This window comes from Schistocerca nitens, chromosome 1 (assembly GCF_023898315.1).
Source record: "Schistocerca nitens isolate TAMUIC-IGC-003100 chromosome 1, iqSchNite1.1, whole genome shotgun sequence".
Classification (NCBI taxonomy): Eukaryota; Metazoa; Arthropoda; class Insecta; order Orthoptera; family Acrididae; genus Schistocerca; species Schistocerca nitens.
In genome coordinates this window covers 587,836,695-587,858,934 of record NC_064614.1, presented here as the reverse complement: position 1 = coordinate 587,858,934, position 22,240 = coordinate 587,836,695, and the positions used below count along the sequence as shown (strand labels likewise).

At 41.6% G+C, this 22,240-nt stretch overlaps 1 protein-coding gene across 6 annotated transcripts in view; it reads left to right on the top strand.

Annotated features, from left to right (window-relative positions):
- Positions 1-22,240, top strand: part of LOC126255530 (ran-binding protein 3) — a 349,149-nt gene that overhangs the window by 208,548 nt on the left and 118,361 nt on the right. For 4 of the 6 annotated variants that reach the window (XM_049955406.1, XM_049955403.1, XM_049955402.1 and 1 more), the window contains one exon: positions 20,758-20,831. The exons of the other annotated variants lie outside the window; for them this stretch is intronic. The gene's annotated coding sequence lies outside the window, so the exon portion shown is untranslated. The remainder of the gene's footprint in view (positions 1-20,757; positions 20,832-22,240) is intronic. 6 annotated transcript variants of the gene reach the window in all.

The following is a 22,240-nucleotide window of genomic DNA, read 5'->3' as shown; positions in this document are numbered from 1 at the left end:
CGTATCTCCCATTTCATCCTCATCTACATCCTCTTCCATTTCCATTATATTGTCCTCAAGTACTTCGCCCTTGTATAGTCCCTCTATATAGTCCTTCCGCCTTTCTGCCTTCCCTTCTTTGCTTAGAACTGGATTGCCATCTGAGCTCTTGATATTCATACAAGTGGTTTTCTTCTCTCCAAAGGTCTCTTTAATTTTCCTGTAGGCAGTATCTATCTTACCCCTAGTGAGACAAGCCTCTACATCCTTACATTTGTCCTCTAGCCATCCCTGCGTAGCCATTTTGCACTTCCTGTCGATCTCATTTTTGAGACGTTTGTGTTCCTTTTTGCTTGCTTCATTTACTGCATGTTTATATTTTCTCCTTTCATCAATTAAATTCAATATTTCTTCTGTCACCCAAGGATTTCTACTAGCCCTCGTCTTTTTACCTACTTGATCCTCTGCTGCCTTCACTACTTCCTCCCTCAAAGCTACCCATCCTTCTTCTACTGTATTTCTTTCCCCCATTCCTGTCAATTATTTCCTTATGCTCTCCCTGAAACTCTGTACAACCTCTGGTTTAGTCTGTTTATCCAGGTCCCATCTCCTTAAATTCCCACCTTTTTGCAGTTTCTTCAGTTTTAATCTACATAACCAATAGATTGTGGTCAGAGTCCACATGTGCCCCTGGAAATGTCTTACAATTTAAAACCTGGTTCCGAAATCTGTGTCTTACCATTATATAATCTATCTGAAACCTGTCAGTATCTCCAGGCTTCTTCCATGTATACAGCCTTCTTTTATGATTCTTGAACCAAGTGTTAGCTATGATGAAGTTGTGCTCTGTGCAAAATTCTACCATGCGGCTTCCTCCTTCTTCCCTTCTCTCCCTTTTCCTACTACCGAATTCCAGTCACCCATGACTATTAAATTTTCGTCACCCTTCACTATCTGAATAATTTCTTTTATTTCATCATACATTTTTTCAATTTCTTCGTTATCTGCAGAGCTAGTTGGCATATAAACTTGTACTACTGTAGTAGGCGTGGGCTTCGTGTCTATCTTGGCCACAATAATGCGTTCACTATGCTGTTTGTAGTAGCTTACCCGTACTCCTATTTTTTTATTCATTATTAAACCTACTCCTGCATTACCTCTATTTGATTTTGTGTTTATAATCCTGTAGTCACCTGACCAGAAGTCTTGTTCCTCCTGCCACCGAAATTCACTAATTCCCACTAAATCTAACTTTAACCTATCCATCTCCCTTTTTAAATTTTCTAACCTACCTGCCCGATTAAGGGATCTGACATTCCACGCTCCAATCCGTAGAACGCCAGTTTTCTTTCACCTGATAATGACGTCCTCTTGAGTAGTCCCCGCCCGTAGATCCGAATGGGGGACTATTTTACCTCCGGAATATTTTACCCAAGAGGACGCCATCATCATTTAACCATACAGTAAAGATGCATGCCCTCGGGAAAAATTACTGCCGTAGTTTCCCCTTGCTTTCAGCCGTTCGCAGTACCAATACAGCAAGGCCGTTTTGGTTAGTGTTACAAGGCCAGATCAGTCAATCATCCAGATTGTTGCCCTTGCAACTACTGAAAAGGCTGCTGCCCCTCTTCAGGAACCACACGTTTGTCTGGCCTCTCAACAGATACCCCTCCGTTGTGGTTGCACCTACGGTACGGCCATCTGTATCGCTGAGGCACGCAAGCCTCCCCACCAACGGCAAGGTCCATGGTTCATTGGGGGGGAGGGGGGGAAGATGTAATAACCACTGTGAAATTAATTTAGGTTAACAACGGGATGGATCTTACGCAAAAAGAGAATTCATCGTTAGGCAAGATTTTAAGTGGGCCACAGTTTTCAGGGAAGGACTACTAGCTATGGAAATGGGTAAGTTACAGTGGAGTTCGCGAAGCCTGTCTGTCGGTATGTATAGTCTGGAGCTCTCCAAACTTCATGTAGCAATTTCACTGTGTGTGTGTAAAACAAAGCTTTGCTAACACCAAGTTGCTTTATACGATACAGTCTGTGTCATCTAATCGGTAAAAGGCTGCTATCAGTATGAAGTCATTAGGTACAATCCTGAGAAATTCGACATGTTTGGATATGCAGCTGATAATTCTTACGGGATAACACCTCAGAGTAAGCATGGTACTGGCGTGATGAGAGAAGGTGAATGGCTCCCAGGTTGTGGAGCTCACACCCAAACCTCCACATGTCAAACACTCAGATCGGTACCAAACTTCGTGTGTCGATAGTGTCTCACCTAAAACACCGACTTAGTTTGTGCTATGTGCTGTCGTCCTGTAGAAGATGCGTAAATGGTAATTAAAAATAACACCAGAACTACGGAGTATAGGCGAACCATATCTGTGAGCTCTGAAAGTGAAGCTCTCTGGTAGAGCGTTAGACTGTCGTGCTAGAAGTCACGAGGTCGAAACCCATTGATGGTGGATTTTTTTTTTAACAGATTGGCATGAAATTGTTATATGGAAGAACATTTTTCTGCCACGTAAAATGACGTTTCGGAGTTGGTAGCAATGTTCTTTTGATAGCCTAGTTTCGCTACGTTAGTTGAAAGTAGCATACCTATACAGTACATTTGTAATGGTAGGTGTGGTGTTATTCCAAACCAAAATACCGGTTACTCCGAGCCCAAAACATTTAATTTTAATACGTTCCACTGAATTCGTAGCATTTTCAAAAATTTGCGCGTTTCGAACTTTCTTAGCGTTTGAGGGAAAGTGCACCATAGGAGGCGAAATAGTTGAAAGCGTCAGTCGCAGGAGGGCGATGCGGAAGGAATGAGATGTGCTTGGAGCCAGGCGGCTGCCAGCCGACTGCTCGATCGGACGTGCGAGTGCTGAGCCTGAGCGCCTGGCCGGGTCGCAGCTCCGCCGTCGCCGAATTATCCGTTGCTGAAGAGGTCTGCCGCCTGCCGCAGATGAACTTCCTGCCAAACGGTTACTCTCAAAATTTCATTTCGCTGCCACCTAAACCGATTTGCTCGCTGCAGGCGCGACCAAAATAAACAGCGCAGGCCCGAGACGCGAAGCAAACGGCAGCCGTCGTAGAGTTCGCGTCGATTGGCTTCACTTAGGGAACTCAGTTGCCGCTGAGAGAGCTAAGCGTCTTCGCTTCATTCGCTACATAATAACGGTTCTAATAGATAAGTAGTGTAGCTAGCTGCAAAACTCGTCTCTCGCACACTAACAGACGAACAGAAAGTTCTGTCGAAGAACCAAATGTGATCCCACGTTCCTTTCAAGGATTATTGGTGCGGATGAAAGTTATGCTTCCAGTATGACCCTCAAACGAAGCATCAAAGTACTGAATGGCGGAGTCCTGAGTCACCAGCCTCGGAAAAAATCAAACGACAACCTTCGAGAACATAGACAAACGTTGACCGCATTGTTTGGTAGTAAAGGATTATTCACCGTAAGTATGTTCCTCCAGCTCAGACAGTGACCGAAACTAGTTACATCGAAGTCTTGAAGCGTTTGCAACAAGCAACTCAGCGTCGCCGCACTGATTTGTTACATTCTTAGGACCGGTTCTCACTGCATGAAAATGCAAGATCCCAAACTGCTTTTCCTGTTACCGAATATCTATCCATACATTCTGTTATTGCCATACTACATACGCCATATTCGCCCGACCTCTCGCACTACGATTTTTTTTCTGATTTCCGCGACTGAAATGGCGACAGGAAGGAAAGCTTCATCAAGATATCGCTGACATCTAACGGGCTGAGACAAATGAGCTTACAAGCATCGCAGTTGAAAATTTCGCTGCTTGCTTGCAAGACCTCCAGAAATGTTGGCAACTTTGTATGGATAGCCGAGGGTACTACTTTGGTAGGAGCTAGGATCATTACTTGGTAAGAGCAATTTTCTATTTTTTAAAATAAATCTGTCCTGGAACTTTTCTGACAAAGGGAGTATATTCCTCACCCATTCAACGGAAGTTGTACAGCCTCTTCAGTGGCCGTCACGGACGTGAAGGCACTAACGAATGAAAAAAAGCGAAGAATTTAATATGAAAACATACAAAATAAGTTTATCATTATGTGTGAGTGGAAATAGCCAAAAACATCATGAAACTCGTGGTTGCCAGCGGCATCCTTCCGCTGAATGTGAGTAGTGGTTGGTAGCCTACGCGCCGTTCACATGTGATGAGACACTGACGGTGCGGACGGGAGCAGGAGCCTGAGCGCCGGCGACTGCACTCGGCCGTGTAATAGCCGTGCCGCGCGGCTGCGATGATTGATGAAAGCCACGAGCCGTTAGCGACGCTGCCCGCCCTCATCCGTCTTGATTACCGGCACGCCTCGCGCCCTCCTGCTTGTCCACTCGCCGCAGCCGCGTGCACCTCCGTTATCTCTTAGCGACTCCTCCAGCGTGCCAAACTTGTCAGTGTCTCGGGCCTTCGCTAAGCTGTGCGGCGCTGATAAAACATTTTGCTTCAGCTGTGCCGCGGTAATGGAATGGACATTTTGGCATTCGAGTTCACAACGGCCCTCATTATTGAACTTACTCGGGTCCCGTTTTAAGTAAAATGCAACAGTTGAGTTTCCTTTGCCTTTTTGAAACAATAATTCTGTTCAGTCCTTGATTATAGTGCATAAAATGTTCATTTTCTCGTGATGTCGTTTTTTTATTATTTTTTTAAAGAATGTATAGAAAAATTGTTTCAAAATAGTGCGGCTAGTTTGGCGTCGCCATCAACTGTAAATCATCGTCTTCGATGCAGGCAACGTGCACATTGGCCTTATTGCACTACACTTCCATTCTCTTCCAACTCAGCGTTCGCCACATTGGGTAGCCAAGAGTACAGCCACCCTTGCTTTTGGGAGGATAAGACTTCCTACACACGTTACGTCATTTTTACGTCACATACTTTATCGAAGACGGATTATTTATTATTTATTTAGCGTATGGCTAATACAGACATATCATGAAATTACATATACATATGTACATATTGACACACAAGAAACTTAAGTTTGTCTTTACAACTGAATATCCAGTCCTTCAATCCAGCGCACTGCATCTGGAGTTGCTAGCAGGAAGTCCTCTTTGGCGCCGTGATAGGCTCGAATCCTGCATTCACTGAAAATGTGGTGAACAGTCTGGTATGGAGCCCCGCAGTCACAAGCTGGATCAGGCAGCTTCTTCCACTTAAAGAGAGCATCCCTGCATCGCCCATGGCTGGTACGGATTCTGTTGAGAGTAGACCACATCTTGCGTGGTAAGTCGAATCCACTTGGAAGTTTAGCACCTGAGAAGATGTTATGCAGGTGCACATCTGTCACTGCTTCCCACCGACCTTTCCATTCTTCAAGAGGTTTGAAATTCTTAGCAACCATGTCAGCAGCATCGCACAGAGTTGGATGACGTGATTTCAGTCTCTTGCGGTTTAAAAGTGGCAGGTCGCTATGCACGGGTAGGTTAGAATTCCTGGAGATCTTGTGGAATTCTCTCATAAGGGCAGTACATCTGCGTAGATCAGGAGGCATTATACCGGTTAACAGTGGAAGCCAATAAACTGGAGTAGATCTGATTGTGCCAGATATTATGCGCATTGTCGTATTCAGCTGGGTATCAACAAGCCTTGTATGATGACTATTCATCCAAACAGGTGCACAATACTCAGCACTTGAGTATACCAAGCCCAGAGCTGAAGTTGGCAGGGTGGTTGCTGAAGATCCCCAGGTAGTTCCGCATAGCTTATAGAGGATGTTGTTTCGAGTCCTCAGCTTTTGAGCTAAGTTAAGAAGGTGTTGTTTGAAGCATAGTGTACGATCCAGGATGACACCAAGATATTTTGGGTTCCAGTTGTGACGAAGACGGAAAGAGCTGCCTATAGACTTTCCTGTTCATTTGGTTAACAGCAAGTGAGGCGAACCTGAAGCTCAAAACACTAACGTTCATCTAAAGTAGAGAGAACTGCAGGTTATGCTCTTCCTTCACTGCGGGCAACGTTAACCTCGATGCTACGTTGTTTACAAATGTGTAAAGTTCTGTGTTCATGTGGACTGGGTAGCGAATAACGGAGAGATTAAAGTGCTTGCTAGAATAAATTCCGAAACTTGCTGAAAAAGTTGTACCAACTATTTTTCGTAATATGTCTTCATCAACCCCGAAAACCGGGCGACTTGCTGATTTAGAAGCAAAAGAACAATAGTCGCTTCGCCAAGGCACATCGAATGCTGCGATTAGCTGTTCATTTGTGTGCACGTAAAGTACTGATACCCCGACAGCTCCTTTTGGTAATTCATTCTTCTGATTCCTCGCACCACTGTTCCTTTCCGAGAGGCTGCCACCGAATCTCATCCGGTGAATGAATGTGCTAACCAAAGATTCCAGATGATGGTGGTCGTCCCCCCTCCCCCCCCCTCCCCGTCTTTACGCCTCATTTTAGTCACCTACGATATTCTAAAGTTTATCTGAGTTTATTGTATGGAGATAGAAAAATGCCACACATTGAAACGTTCATTGCCGGAGATAACGTGTTTCGTTACTGTTGCCGAAATTTGCTATGTTTGCTATAATGGCTTTCAGTTCAATGTGCCTTACAACCATTGCAGACGAATACTAAAAAGTTATTTGCTGTAGCGGAATTCTGAAACATAAAAATGTTTCGAGAATGAATGTTCACTCTGAAGTGGAGTGTGCCAAAGTTTAAAACTTCGTGGCTGATTAAAATCGTGTGCCGGACTGCAACTCAATCTTGGCGTCTCTTCTTTTCGCGAGCAAGTGCTCTGTCGACTGAGCTGTGCTATCCAAGTACGCTTCACGACCTGCACTCGCAGTTTTACTCCCGCCAGTACCTCTTCACTACTGTACTAATTGATTCAGTCCCCTCCCCCCCCCCACAAAAAAACGTGTGTTCTTGAACAGTTCTGTAACAAAGGCAGGTCTGATATGAGGCAAATACAACGATGATAATTGCGAACCTGACCGCAGCAGCCTGGCGTCTATCAACATGATGTAGAGAAACGCTGAAATAAAACCACACTTAACGCGTGTACAGTAATATGAGTAATTGCATACCACGCACCCATTACACAATAGAAATATTTATGAAACAGTTGCGTTAGTCCTGCATGTTGCTAGTTCTGGTATCTAAATGCCTGTGTTAAACAGATCATCACTCAACCCTTGTGCAATGCTGCGGGTTAAATGTTAGTTTTAATAACGAGCATATATCCATTATGAAGTGGCAATGAAATGTGGGGCTGTAGTAATGGCCCTAGCTAGCAACATTCAACTTAAAATCATGCGTAATTTTTTTCGTGAGTGAAAGGAGTTCCCTGTGTAGCCTTGTAGCGACATGACTGGGCCCACTCTACATTCGTTCTCCATGCGTCAAGTTTAATTAACGCAATCCCACTGCATTGTATCAGCAGTCAACCAGAGTATTAGACCGACCACTTCAGTGTCTGGGAACAGCATCGCCTGGATGTCAGACAAGTGCGGCGTGCCTGATAACAGCAAACTGAGTCCGTACTTAATTATTGCTCTGCGAGGCTCTTTACTTGACTGTTCTAACGAGCGCATTCAGATCATACGTATTCCTTACTTCCATTCGACATATTTCTTACTCGATTTTGTTACTACAGTCATAGACTATTTATAACAAATTTTAGGTGCTTTTACAATGTGATGGAATGCAGCGCTTTTTAATAAATTATGCTGTACTACAAACGTTTTCACAAAGTTGCGGAATGAATTGTCGTCGGCATACTACGTTTTCACATTGTACTTTCACATGTTATTGATGTTCCCGGCTAAGTGAAACCCACCGAAAACACACTTTCTTGTTTCTGAATCACAGTTTGCGTTATTTTCTGTTGTGGCCGTGGTTGTTTCAAAAATGTTCTATTTCTTGAGTTTGAATGAAGTCATTGCACGGATTAATTACTAGATTCCACCTTGACACATTTGTAAACAACATTCAAGATGTGAGGAAGGAAAATTCATCTCCATCCCTCTGTTCTCCTCACTCTTTGATACACAAAGGAAAGCAACAAAGGTCTGAGGAACTTAGGATACTCGTGCACTAAGGTTTTACTGTTCAAGCACATCCTCATCTATCATATTTTTTATTTAATCTGTCTTAAATTTGATAAATCCTCGTAACATGTATGAAACGGAAGATATTGGTATCACCTCGCGGTAAATGAAGCCAACCAGTATTCTAAAAAGAAAAGTGGATTATGGTGACGTTATTTAACCAGTTAAAGAATTATTCTACTTTCAGCACAAGAAACAACTAAGAGATGGACGCCGAAAGAAAGAAACGAAAGAAAGAGAGGAAAATAAGTTACCCTCATTCGAATTCGTTGTACTTTCATCCTGGGGTACATTATTCTTTGTCCCAAAATTATTCTGGTCAATGGGCAGGACTGTTACTCCATTTACTGATCTCATTTGCGTATTTACAGTTTTGCTCCAGTAACTCTCAGTTCTTCACCCTTCCTCTGACAGATTCCTTACCTTACTTGCAAGCATGGGTAGATCTGTAAACAGTTGGATATTGAGGGGGAACTAATACAGCTAAACAGTGTAAAGCGCAAGTCTCATGTGTGTGGCGACTTCGGGTCGAGCCCCATATGTGGATGCCGATTCATATTTCACACAGTTTCATTAATAGCCCTGGTGGGCAAACGACAATGAGAAACCATGCAGAAATTTTCATTGTGAAACGGCGCCACCACATGTGTACTTAGTTGTAGACTTAGGTTTGGAAGACTATTGTAATGTCTTGCCGTTCTCCAGATGAACTTCTCTAATAACGTAACTATCGATGTGACAAATGATGTGTGATAACTCTTACATAGTTCGATACTGGAAACTTGTATAATTCGCATTTAAGATATGAATATAGCAAGATATTAATCTGGATAACTCTTGTTTTAGATCACCCCCCCCCCCCCCCCAGCTTTGAATGCCTGTAATATCTCTTCGACTTTTGGAGATATAGTGGGGAAACATGAAAACATCTGCATTTTGTTTCTCACAATCACTAAACGGTAACTAATTTTGTTTTCGTATTTCATACATAAATGAAATAATTACTGTTAAAATAGCAATAACTGTAGATGTTTTGTTGAACGCAAGTTCAAGGTTGAGAACAAAGTCAATATGCAACGCTGAAAAATTGTGGCCGTTTCCTTCGAACTTTACTAACTCTTATGGCAGCGACGAAAAAGGCATCTGTTTGAATGTGACACACAGCTAGTTACATCTGTAGCAGGAACGAATTAGTATTCGGCGCAGCAGTTTCACTGGTGCATTAATTTCCATCCTGTGTCAGCATGCCAGCGAACAAAGAAACCGCCATCTGGAACGGGTTAGTGGCTGCGACTGGATGGCGCTAACTGCCACTCCAGAGTTGGCGGCAGCAGTTCCGGCAGCTATCGCCTCATTTTTCTTGCGGAGTGGGAGCTGCTTCTGCGTTCGACACCGAAAGGTCCTTCAACTCTCGTCTGCATTATCTCTACGTTGGCCACACCTGAATGGATACATTTGCATCTGCTTGGCAATGGTTGGTTGAACGGAGACCTCTCGCTATGTTGCGCAGGTGTAGAAGTTAAACGTGCAATGATATCAGTCAGTTGAAATCAGAAGTTATCAGAGGCAATTGATTGTAGAACGCTAAAATACAGGATTTGAAAAATATTCTTGGTGTTGCCAGGAGAGAAGCGATAAGAAAGACCTACAGAGGGTAGCCTGTGACAAAGGACAATGAGAAGCTGAGAAGCGATGCAGAAACTTTTGTTGTGAAATGGCGCCACCATTAAGTGTGTTTAGTTGTAGAGTTAGGTTGCAGGTATGTAAGATGGGAAGAGGAGAAAGCTCTCTGCAAACAATACCGAGTGGTGTGCAAAAAAAAGAGAGAAAGCGATCTCTCTCTCTCTCTCTCTCTCTCTCTCTCTCTCTCTCTCTCTGGACACTTCTTGGAATTTCCGATCTAGAAATTTGAAAAACGAGGCATCGTAAGATGCGCGATGTCCCCTCTGTAGTGTATCTCACAGGAGACACACTAACACTTACATGATGCTTTCACACTGACCAACCAAACCAGCGACTAATCGCAGAAGCCTGTTTTAAATCTTCTCTATCTGATCCTTTGATTAAAACTGATAAAGGGTTATTCACTGTCGAACGGTACTCATCAATCGGTCAAATCAGGTTTTTTTGTAAGTAATTTTCATCTTGAATGATCCTCCAAACTTACTTTTATCTGGATGTCGCAGTAACACGCAGCATTTTAAAGGCTTGTAGCTTTCTATGGATTGATTTGGTCAGCCCACTGCCTCTACATTATATTCGAGAAAATTCTTATCGAGTGTTCACGTCACTTGCCACGGGAACAGCTGTGGAATCCGCCACACTACTTCTTCGCTTATTGAAACACCAGTTGCACAACATATCTTACCTAAGGTAAATGCTGGTTCATTGATATAAGAGGAATACTCTCATCAAAATATTTGAACGAAAGAAGATTTTCATGTTAAGGGTGAAAATGGTTGTTCGTCGAAGAAGAATATTATGGTACATTCTGCGTAGCCAAGACAGTGTAGTAAGAAGGGACCTTAAATAAATACGCAAACACTGTCATATTGTGACTGGCGCGAAACGCAGTTGAATTAATTTATTGAATTTGCAAAAGCCCGATCGCCAATTGATTTCGCAGCGTCAGATAATTGATTACCCGTTTGCGGTATTGTTTTCTGAGGTGTTTTTTTTTTATCTTCGTCGCAGTTGGAAATTGCAGCTTCTTCTCTGAAGTTCCACATTTTGCTGCTCCATATTGATGTCATAAGTATGTTGATTATGGCATTACTTTAGCAGGATACTGTTTGTAGAATAGTTAACGTCAGAACATTATTTCAGGAGCCATCAGAGAGATTATCTTGTACTAGGGTCTACGAATGAATTTTGAGAACTGCGTGGTTGCTTCTAATACAAGATAATTGCAGGCGTAACGTAGCGGATGGGATACGTTCTTGACATGCAGAACATTGTGGATTCGAATCCGAACAGGTATTTTGAAATTTTTCATTTTTACGTCTTTATCTAAATGACTTTCATCACTATTTGTGTTCAGTTGATGAGTGTCAATGTGTTTTTTTTTTACACGTCATTTTAAACATTGTATTAACGATTACATTAGCTCTCACTTTTCTTGTCGTCATGCGTTTCTCATTTGGAATCCTTGTGCTTCTGATTTATTTTTATTTAACTGTCATAATATTTAAATGTTTAAAACGCTGATCAATCAGTAAAAAAAAAAGACAAATTAATTTATTTTTGTTTGTTGTGCAGTGGGATCAAAAATGTATTGTTACAAGATGTAATTTTTTTGGGTGATGATCGCTATACAAACATTTAAAACGTAAATTCTTGTTGCCCTATGCACAAAATAATGCAAATGGAGATTTAAACGAAAACTAATTTCAAGCAAAATGGATGCGAAAATATGGACGCAATTATAAAATGGTAAAATGGAAGAAATAAAAATCCAGGTTAGTACATAAAAATAATTTATATCACGTCAGCAGTGATTCCAAATGAAAAAAGAAAGACAGGAGAAAATGGGAACTACTAAAAAAGCTAATACGATGTTTAAATGGCGCGACAAAGGATTATAAACAAAAATATTACATTTAAATGAATTGGAAAAATAGTGATCAGTCATTCTGCTAAACATTTGAAAATATAAAATATCAAAGTACGTGGTAGGATTCGACCCGCAAACTTCTGCACGTCAAAAATGTGTCCTATCCAGTAAGCTGTGCCGCCTTGTCTACATAGTATTGTTATTTTTAAGGACCCAGACCGTCATGCGAAATTCCGAATTTTTTTTCGTAAATAGCTCGCAAATGAGGGTCCATCAGGGTGAATGGCTCCAGGGTATGATACCTGGGAGCCTAACCTGCACCAACGTATGTATGATTTCCGAAAATCGATCCCACCCCTGAGGACATCTCCTTTCAGACTTCGCAGATTTCATTTGCTCGCAATACCAGGGATATAGTCACCTGTGACGCTTAACCCTTGCTTTTACAGGAAAATTAATAATATGCGTGAACCAAGCAGACGACGTAATGAATTGACAATATTTTATTTCTACAAAGTTAGGGTATGAATTCCGAACATGCTTTCTTAGTTCTTCACGATACAAATTGTTTGAAATCACACATCGTTCTGTTTTTCATCCATTGACACACATGGTGTTTTTTTCCACTGTACAAGAATCGTTTGAGGGATGGAGTTAGGAAAGTTATGGCTTCAACTGCTGACTTTGTCTTACGTGGAAACGCTTTCGCAGTAGGAGGCATATTTCGTGACTGTAGGCGTGTCGTTGTTCGCTATTTTAGGCTCTAAATTAATCTCGCCGTTGCGTTTGTGTTAACTGCAATACGACAGTGAATCAAAGCTCACAGTTCTAATGGACTTGCAGTAGTTACCATGCCGTGGTTAGCCATTGCACAAATTTCAAAATTAACAACAAATTACCATACTCAAACAATTACCGAGGGAGGCATGGCCGGAATTTTCACAGATTTGTCCAGTAACCAATGTCAGATCGCCTCAATGAACAATTTTTACGTAGAGGGTTTGCAAATGATGGTATTCATATATAAATAAAATTGTAGCACCATATTGACCAACGAAGCATACTTTCCAACCTCTGTTACTATTCTTGATTTCTTATTTCCTGCGTTTCTAAGTACTTTCCATTGTGTCCCTACCTTTTCTTTCGTCTCTCTACAGTGCTTCAGAATGCTTGTTTTTTCGTTTTATGCCCCCTCTTAACTTTTAAGACAAAGTATTTCTCTGTGTAACTTCTGATTCTTATTTTTTTATATTGGAATCTATTTCATTGTCATGAAATAAGCTAATTTGGTTCTTCTTTCCAAAAATGCTGGAATATTTCTTTGCCATTACTTCAGATATTTTCTGTATATTTTTGTAGATTTCATCGTTACTTCTGACATTCCAATCATCTGTTGCTTGTATTGCACCTATTGTTTTTCTAATAATCTGTCTTTCAGGCACCGCTATCCTATCTACCTGTTGTACGACGTTAGGATGGATATAAACGTTCTGGTCGTACAGTTGCGTAGTAGTGTTTTCGTTGTGCTTTTTTAGGTACTACGTTGTAGCCTCTTTGTTGAGGATAAATGTTGTCAGCAGAAACTAATAAAAATAAACAACATCTTTACGAAATATTTATTTTGTCGGTAGTAGCTTAAATAAATGGTCTTAAAATTGTGTGTGTGTGTGTGTGTGTGTGTGTGTGTGTGTGTGTGAGTGAGTGAGTGACTCAGTTTGTTCAAAATTATAAACATTGACCAGAACTTACCTTCATTTCGATGCTTTGCTGCAGATCACTCCTCCTGTAAGTTTCTGAAGACGTACCAGAGACTACGACGATTCTCAGAAGACGTGAAAAGTCAGTTACTGTTTCAGGTTTACAGTTTATTACGTCACACATTGCTGCTCAAGATCTTACATAGTACTGGCAACCCCCCCCCCGCCCCCCCCCCCCCGACCCACGATTTCTCGTGGGCTTTATTTATTTTTTATTTATTTATGCATTTATTTTACCTGGCAAGATTAGGGCCTTCAGGCCCTCTCTTACACCTAACCAGGCATACTCAGATTGAACGAATTTCGGTTTCTACAGAACATTAAGGACATATAACGTGTTATACAGTATTAATGTCAAAGAAAGAAAATAGAGATTATAACAGTAGTACAATGATAATTATAACAATCAAAAAATAATTATAACAATCAAGAATAATAATAATAATAGTAATGACTATGTATATGAAAGTAAACATATTTTTCTTTTGTGAATGTCAGTCCTATTGCTAGTTGGGAATTTTCTCGTTATGTTCTTGCAGCTTGTGAGTTATTCTCAACGAGCAGAGACATAAGACGATAGAATGGGGTGAAAGAGATATAGAAGAGGTAGATAGGTTAGAGGAAGAGAAATAGAATGGTAAAATTCGAAGCTATGATGGAGAGGAGAAAGAAAGAGATGAGAGGGGCATAACAATAGTGGCTATACCGTCCCTAATATGTAAGTTTTGAGTTCCCTCTTGAACGTTGAGTGGTTCTGGATAAGACGCAGATCACAGGGGAGCGCGTTACATAGTCGGATGACTGAGATGGAGAATGACACGGAGAAAGATTTTGTGTTATGTAAAGGTACAGCCAAGATGCTAGACGTATCCGATCTGGTATTGCGGTTGTGGAATGATGATAGGTGTTTAATGTGGGAAGATAAGTATTGGGGGCACCAGTGGCTGAGAAATCGATGAAGTAAGCACATCGTGTGGAGATCGCGTGCCTTATGTTGGCGTATCCAACCTAGCTGGGAGTATGAAGGACTGATATGATCATACAACCATATATTGCACACGTATCTAACGCAAGCATTCATGACTAGCTCGAGGCATCTCGAATTTTCACTATTTGTGCCGTGTTGAACTACATCACAGTACTAAAGATTAGGCAAGACTAGTGTTTGGACTAATTTTTGTTCAACATGGGTTGGAAATATTTTTCTAAATTTTTGAATTGCATGTAGGGAGGAGAGCGATTTCCGGCAAGCTGTGACTGTTTGTTCTTCCCAGTTTAGGTGTTCATCCAAGATTATTCCTAGGTCTTTTACTGTTTTTTGGTATGGTAGTTAAGTACCATTGAGGAGTATTTGAGGGACTGTTTCGCGAAAGTACCGGCTGATTAACTTTGGATGAGATATAAGTATGACCTGGGATTTCTTGGGGTTTAGTTTCAGACCTAGGTTCTGTGCCCGTCGAGAAACAGAGCAAAGATCTGCGTTCATACTCGCTACTGCGTCAGCAATGTTCTTGGGGCTTGCACTTACGTACAGTTGGATGTCGTCGGCATATAGATGGTAGTTGCAGGAGTGAATCACTGAAGAAATATCATTAATGTACAGTGAGAAGAGTAATGGGCCAAGGACGGAGCCTTGGGGAACTCCAGAGCGCACGTTTTTCCATGATGACTTTCCCGACCCACAAATGACTTGTTGACTTCTGTTTTTGAGGTAGCTGTCGAACCAGTGTATTGCGCTGTTCGAGAAATTCAGCTGTTTCATTTTAATTAGTAATATATCAAAGTCAGCTGTATCAAAAGCCTTGCTAAAGTCAAGCAGTGTTAGGATGGTAGCTTCACGTCTGTCCATAGCATGTTTAATGTCATCAGTTACTTTGATTAATGCAGTTGCGGTACTATGGTGCTTTCGAAAGCCTGACTGATATTTGTCATGGATGTTATGAGTTTTGAGGTAATCCGTCAGCTGTTCATGGACGATGTATTCTAGGGCTTTAGATATTGCAGGTAGTATGCTGATCGGACTGTAGTCACCTGGCGACTTAGGGTTGTCAGTCTTGGGTATAGGTTGAATTAAACTATGCTTCCACTCAGTAGGATATGTACTACTGACAAGAGACAGGTTGAAGATGTCTGTGATAACTGGAATAATAGTGTCTACGACGTTCTTAATCATGCCAATGCTCACTCCATCATTTCCTACTGCCTCGGAAGAGATTCTCATAATTGCCTTGTGTACTGTGCCGGTAGTGACTTGTTTAAGGAAAAACTTGTCTCTCGAGAGATTGATATCTTGGGGCTTGTAATTTGTCGCTGCGTGGCAGTTTACAGCTGTTGAGAAGAAATCGTTTAATTCTTCTGCAGACGCTTGATAAACAGCGTCAGATCTTCGCTTCGCTATACCGAAACTGCGCAGCTTTTTCCACAGTGCAGCAGGTTTTGATATGCCGCATACGACAGAGCGGGCATGTCTGATTTCGGCATTCCTCACGCTTTGCTTGGTTCTGTTTCGGAGTTTCCTGTAAGTTTCGTACGCCTCGGTGTTGGGTTACGCTTGAAGGCCCTATGTGCAGCATCACGTTTATTCATTAACTGGCGTAACGAAGTGGTGAGCCACGGAGCGGGAGCTCTTTACCTTGACAGTGCGTTGAGGAGCATGTTTATCATACAGTGCAATAATTTTGCGACATAATTCCCGGATTTTTCCGTCTAAAGTCGGTTCATTGCTTATATCATACCAAGGGATGTCTGAGCAATCCTTTTGAAGAGCGTCATGGTTAACATTTTTTAGGTTTCTGTAGGTTACCAGGTGAGATTTTTCTTTGCCAGTATGCACTGAGTAATTTAAGAATATCACGTCATGAGCAGAGAGTCCCGGAGCGGATGTCTGATTGGCGCGAATTATTTTATCTGGTCGCTTTGTTGCTATTATATCTAAGAGTGTATGGCTGTGTGGCGTGTGATGAGTTGGGTCCAGCGGTGTTAAACTCATATCATAGGAGTAGAACAGTCTCCTTAACTTTTCTGCAGAGGGAGATTTTAACTGTAAGTCGATGTTTGTGTCGCCCATAATGATTATGTGTTCATACTGTGTCACGAGCGAGGACAGGGCAGACTGAAAGGAGGACATAGCACCGACGTTTGGAGGTTTATAGATTACTCCAATTGGCATTTTCTGATTTGATGTATTTATTTCGAAAAACAAGAACTCTGCTTCTCCTTCGCCCTTTGCATCCGATGTGCATAGTATAGTAGGTGTCAGATCAGTGCGAACGTAAGGCACCCACACCACCCCCGCGTCGTGCTTCACGATCTGCCCTTAGGAGAGAGTAACCAGTGATTCGGATAGCGTCGGAAGAAATGTTTGGTTTCAACCCAGTTTCAGAGACGAGGATAACATGGAACAGCGATTGGCAGAACAGGTCACAGAACTCGTCGAAGTGAACCGTTAGCGACTGCGTGTTCGCGTGGGCCACAAAGAGCCCGCCGCCGGAACCGGTCCGTCCCATTGTGGCCGCCTGTAGGACCGAGCGCGCTCCGTTTACCTGCTGGCCGGAAGAGGGAGGGACAAAGCTGGATTTCGCGGGGGAAGACACATTTACAGGTGTGTCCATGGTCGTGGCTGACTCAAGCGTCTGTGGGCTAAAGGTGAAAGACAGGCTGGAGGTATCGGAGAAGGGAGCGAAAAGAAAGATGGAAAGCGGCAGTAGTGGTTACGAAAAAGATAATAGTAGTAGTAGTGGTAGTGACGAGCCGGCCGCGGTGGTCTAGCGGTTCTAGGCGCGCAGTCCGGAACCGCGCGACTGCTACGGTCGCAGGTTCGAATCCTGCCTCGGGCATGGATGTGTGTGATGTCCTTAGGTTAGTTAGGTTTAAGTAGTTCTAAGTTCTAGGGGACTGATGACCACAGATGTTAAGTCCCATAGTGCTCAGAGCCATTTGGTAGTGACGAGGATGAAAATAACAGATATAGAAAAGCGGTTTTAAGGAGATTCCTGTTAATGGAGAATGTTAATTCCCGTTTAACTGACAATATGAATATACATGAGCACTTATGATAGACAAATAAAGAAGCAGTATTTATGTGAAACAATTGACTGATTTTAAATAGAGTACTTATGGTACTTATAGAAATAACGAAGCAATATTTACGTCAAAAAAATGAAAAGAAAGAATAAAAATTAACTTATATTACAGAGTACAATATGAGACTTTGTCTCTCGTGAGATTTCGCTCAGTCTTTCAGTTCGAACATGTTCGTCACCGTTTTCCTCCCTCCTTCCGTCTTGACTACGATCCTGCCATCCTGGGTCCATACATTTTGAATGCCAAACTGTGTGACCGCAGAGTTCAAAACTTTTAGTCTTTCGCGCGTCAGATCTTCCCTCAGGGTAACCCCACTCTTGGCGAGTTTTCTTTTCTGAGCAAACGCTTCAGCTCTTTTCCGGTATGACACAAATTTAATTATGATGGGCCTGGGTTTCATGGCACCTGCTATCCTGCGCCCAACACGGTGGCTTCTGTCAATATCGGCCACGTCGATCTGCACGCCAAGTTTCTCACGCACGAGGCTAATGGCCCGGTCGTCGGTGTTTTCACGATCGGTTTCAGCTACCCCGAACAAGCGCAAGCTCTTCCTTCGCTGATACTGCTCGATTTAATCGGTGGCAGCAGACAGTTTAGCTTCTAGGTCGGCGGCTTTTTTCTCTTGTGCGGCCAGGGACTTTATAAGAGACTGGATTTCGGTGCTGTTGCGCACGACAGACTCTTGCAGTTTGTCCATGACCGCGGCCGTCACAGAGTCCGTGATGGATTGCACGATTACGTCTAGCGTGTCTTTGCTGTGCAGCGCCGCACTCACCTGGGACCGGACGAGCTCCCCGATGTCGGGAAGCGAGGCCTCACCTGCCGCCGGAGACCGGGCGCCCGCGCTGCCTGCGCCCCTGTAGCCCGCCTGCTGCCGCTTACTCGTGCTCTTCCCATTTTTCACTCACTTATCACTTGTGGTAATCAACGGAGAACAATACACTACGGCAAGTAACACTCGTTTAGTCGGATGCACACGTTGTGGACTTCCCCACTTCTCTGTAACACCTTCAATGAGCGGAAAAACTCGCGAGCCGAAGAAACACGCGTCACTCAGTGGCCGCCATTTTACATGTTCTTCCTAACAATTAATGTGTTGTTCCGTGAATAAATTCGCTAATTTCAATTACAGAAATTGATGATCATTGCAAAAAAATTATCGTCTGGTCGTTGCAATTGAAATGCGTGGCATAAGACACAAAGACAAATTACAGATCTCTTATTCTTGTGGAAAAGTAAGTGGAATGATGCGAATAAACAATGATGATTACATTTTTGGAAATTATACTGAAACTACATTATCCCAAATATTCCTACCATGTTTTCTGTTTGGAATTTGATTACAATCAATGTAGATCGTGCCAGAAATAAATCAGTTAAGAAGTAGAAACAAGCATCTTGAATTCAGTATTGCTGGGTTACTTTGAAATATTAAGATATTTGTATAGAGATCGCATTGCCAACTTGAATCACTATCGCCCGTAGCTCCCTTCACAACCAATGCTATTAAAACGTAATTACGGGCCTAAGGGCTTGTAAGAAGTTGGAAATACAACTAAGATACTAACGAGAAACCACAGCGGTAATAAAATTGTTGCTTTTAGTACAAAATAGAGGAAGTAGGTGGAGTAGCAGTCATTTGAAACAAGAGCATTAAGTGGTACAGAGGTACCCTGACTGGTAAAAAGTTACCGTGATTGACTGTACATTATTTTTTAGTGAAAACAGAATTTCAGTATATAACACAGCAACCTAAATGAACACTTTTACATTGTTAATCTGTTTTCGTTTTATGAATTACAATAAATATGAGGTAATTTGTATGTTGTATTAACCACTAGCTAGTAAGCGGACAGTATGGTAAAGAGAGTTGTTACAGGTTTCAAACATTATAATTACTCGATTGTTCGTAAATGAAAAACCCTAATTGCAATTAAATGATTTGACAATATATGTTCCTGCCAATGGATGGATGTAATATTAGCGGTTACTTTGACATGGGGCCGGCCGAAGTGGCCGTGCGGTTAAAGGCGCTGCAGTCTGGAACCGCAGGACCGCTACGGTCGCAGGTTCGAATCCTGCCTCGGGCATGGATGTTTGTGATGTCCTTAGGTTAGTTAGGTTTAACTAGTTCTAAGTTCTAGGGGACTAATGACCTCAGCAGTTGAGTCCCATAGTGCTCAGAGCCATTTGAACTTTGACATGGAATTGTTGAAAATTATATTACAGAGCTCAGAAGCAAAATTACTTACTAGGGTCCTACCTAGTGACATAACAGTTAATCAAACAATCCAAATAGTCTTTGAAATCGTATGGAAAATGAGCTGTTACATTTCAGTACGCATTTGTTGTTCGTAGATTTTTTTTCTGCCAAACCGTATCCTCTTTCAGTTTTATTAACTTTTACATCCATTGCAAATTTTTCTAGTTTCTCCAAGGTATTTAAATATACTAACTCCCTCTATTTTTCCTATTTGTATTATAAATTTTTGTGCATGGTTTTTTTTTCAGAATATTTGAGTAACTGTTTCTGCCAGATTTTCTGCAAGTATTGCAACATCTTTTCCAAAAGACAGGCAATTTGCTTCATGCTATTTGTTTTCCTTCTCAGAATTATTGGTTCAGTATTGTTATACGCACACAATTTTATTTGTAAACTGTAGTTACGCAGGAAGGGTTATGAACCGCCGCGTAGTCTAATGCCTGGTTTTATTTCAAATGGCTGAGATACTTCTCCCCTATACTTAACGGAAGATGCCATATCTTTTAGAGTTTCACGAATTAGGTTTGTGAATTTGCTATAACATCCAATTCTGAAATGATTCTGTCTATTGTGTCCCTGTGTACCAAATCAAATGCTTTCTTGAAATCAATATCTGATACAATTGCAGGTTTTCTGGTTAACATGCTGTTATGAATTATCCGTTTCAAGTTAAAAATGTGTTCCATGTACGATCTCCCCTTTCGGAAACCACCCTCATATTTTCCCAGTTCGCACCAATTCTGTTTTTGCTACTGTTTTTGGTGCATCCCGAGTATGTCCAGGTTATAATTCGTTGTTAGTGTTAACATGCACATAAACATTCTGGTCAGAAAACCATTGTTGTTGTTGTTGTTATAGTATAGTAGTAGTAGTAGTAGTTATTATTGTTAATACTGAGGTTTAATTTCTAGCTTTGCAGTTATTGCACGGAACTTTCTCATTATTTGGGTGCAGTCCTTGTGCAAAACTTGTACTAGTTATAGAACGAAACAGACCGCTTAATGGTTGTGGTCTTGGTGTTTGTTTCAGCCATCTTGTTTACCATAGTGCTAAGGGTACATTGGCACAGACTGCAGCGCAGTGTCATCGTCATTCCTTTTGTAGTAAGTACATACTGCTTCATAAATATTTTCAAACGATAACAGTGTATAGCAAGAAACATCTTCTACGCGATATTGATATTCACTATTCCTTTCACTCGACACATGAGTGAAGGTATTTTATGTTCTGCGTAAGAATTAATTTTCTTTTCCCTAATCGCTTCTCGTTCTTTCAGCACTTAAAACGAACTCTTGTCGTAAGATAGTTCTCGCAAGAATACGTCTAAAAGCTGTGAAATTTGCCACCATATTATTTTATTTAATGCGACACAGATACTGGGGAACATATGAAAATCTTCATCAGCATCACTTATTTTTAAACTGACATCAGGAATGTTTCGAAGTTGACCCGATCCCGTCCGTGGGATTCTAATACATTCTGTATATGTATGAACATAGCGCGTAATTCTTTACGAATTAAAGAGTTTGCTGTTTAGGTTATCAAATGAAGCTTGTTTTCGTGTCGGGAGTAATTCATATATAATCTGAGCCAGTGATGGGATATCTACTACGGCCAAAGTTGCTGAAATCCATCGTTGTAGTATTCTACAGAAAGTGAAGTGTCTGCAGCTGTTACAGTTGTGCATCATAATTTTGAAATACGCGTACGTATTTGTAAAACTACATTATTTATGACATCGACGGAACTTCAGATGACAGTGGATTCGAGAATGTCTGGCACAATCTTTCAGCAAGAGTAGTAAGTGTGTCACCTGTTTAGAGAATGACAAAGCAGTTTTTTTGCTGTAAGCGTAAAAAAGAACATAGTTTACAATTGTTGTGTAGAATTTCGTCGTGATCATTCTTCCGTCAGCAGTGAATTTTAGAAAGGTCGACCGTTAATCGACTGCTTGAATGAACTATAAATGGCGCTGTACGCTACATAATTAAGAGGGCACGTGGAGTTCCATTAGGCACAGACGTCCTTAGGCGTGTCGAAGACTTCAGTACGTTCAGTTTTGAACGAAAATTTAGTTGTGGAAAAGATCTCCGATGGAATCCTCAAAATTTGACCGAAACTTAAAACCAAATTCGTGTCAGTGCTAAATCAGCACACAACATTGTAACAAGAGATAAAATTTGGGTAAATTTTTCGCGAGCTGCGAAATATCCATTACATACCAAAACAGTACGAGTGCCACTCTTATTCTCACGGCACGTGAAGGAAAAGTGATGGCGTTTTTCTTTGGTTACATTGGATGTGTGGCGGCCATTGTTTTAAAAGACCGAAGAATAACTAACACTGAATGCTGTAAAAAAAATTTATTTGCAATGCGTCATTGATGAAATGAGGAAAAACAAGAGAACCGTCACACCATTCACCATCATGACAATGCCAGCTGCACACAATACTTGAAACGGTTAATTAGTTGACGGAGAAAACCACGGAGTCCGTACCTCACTGCGTGTAT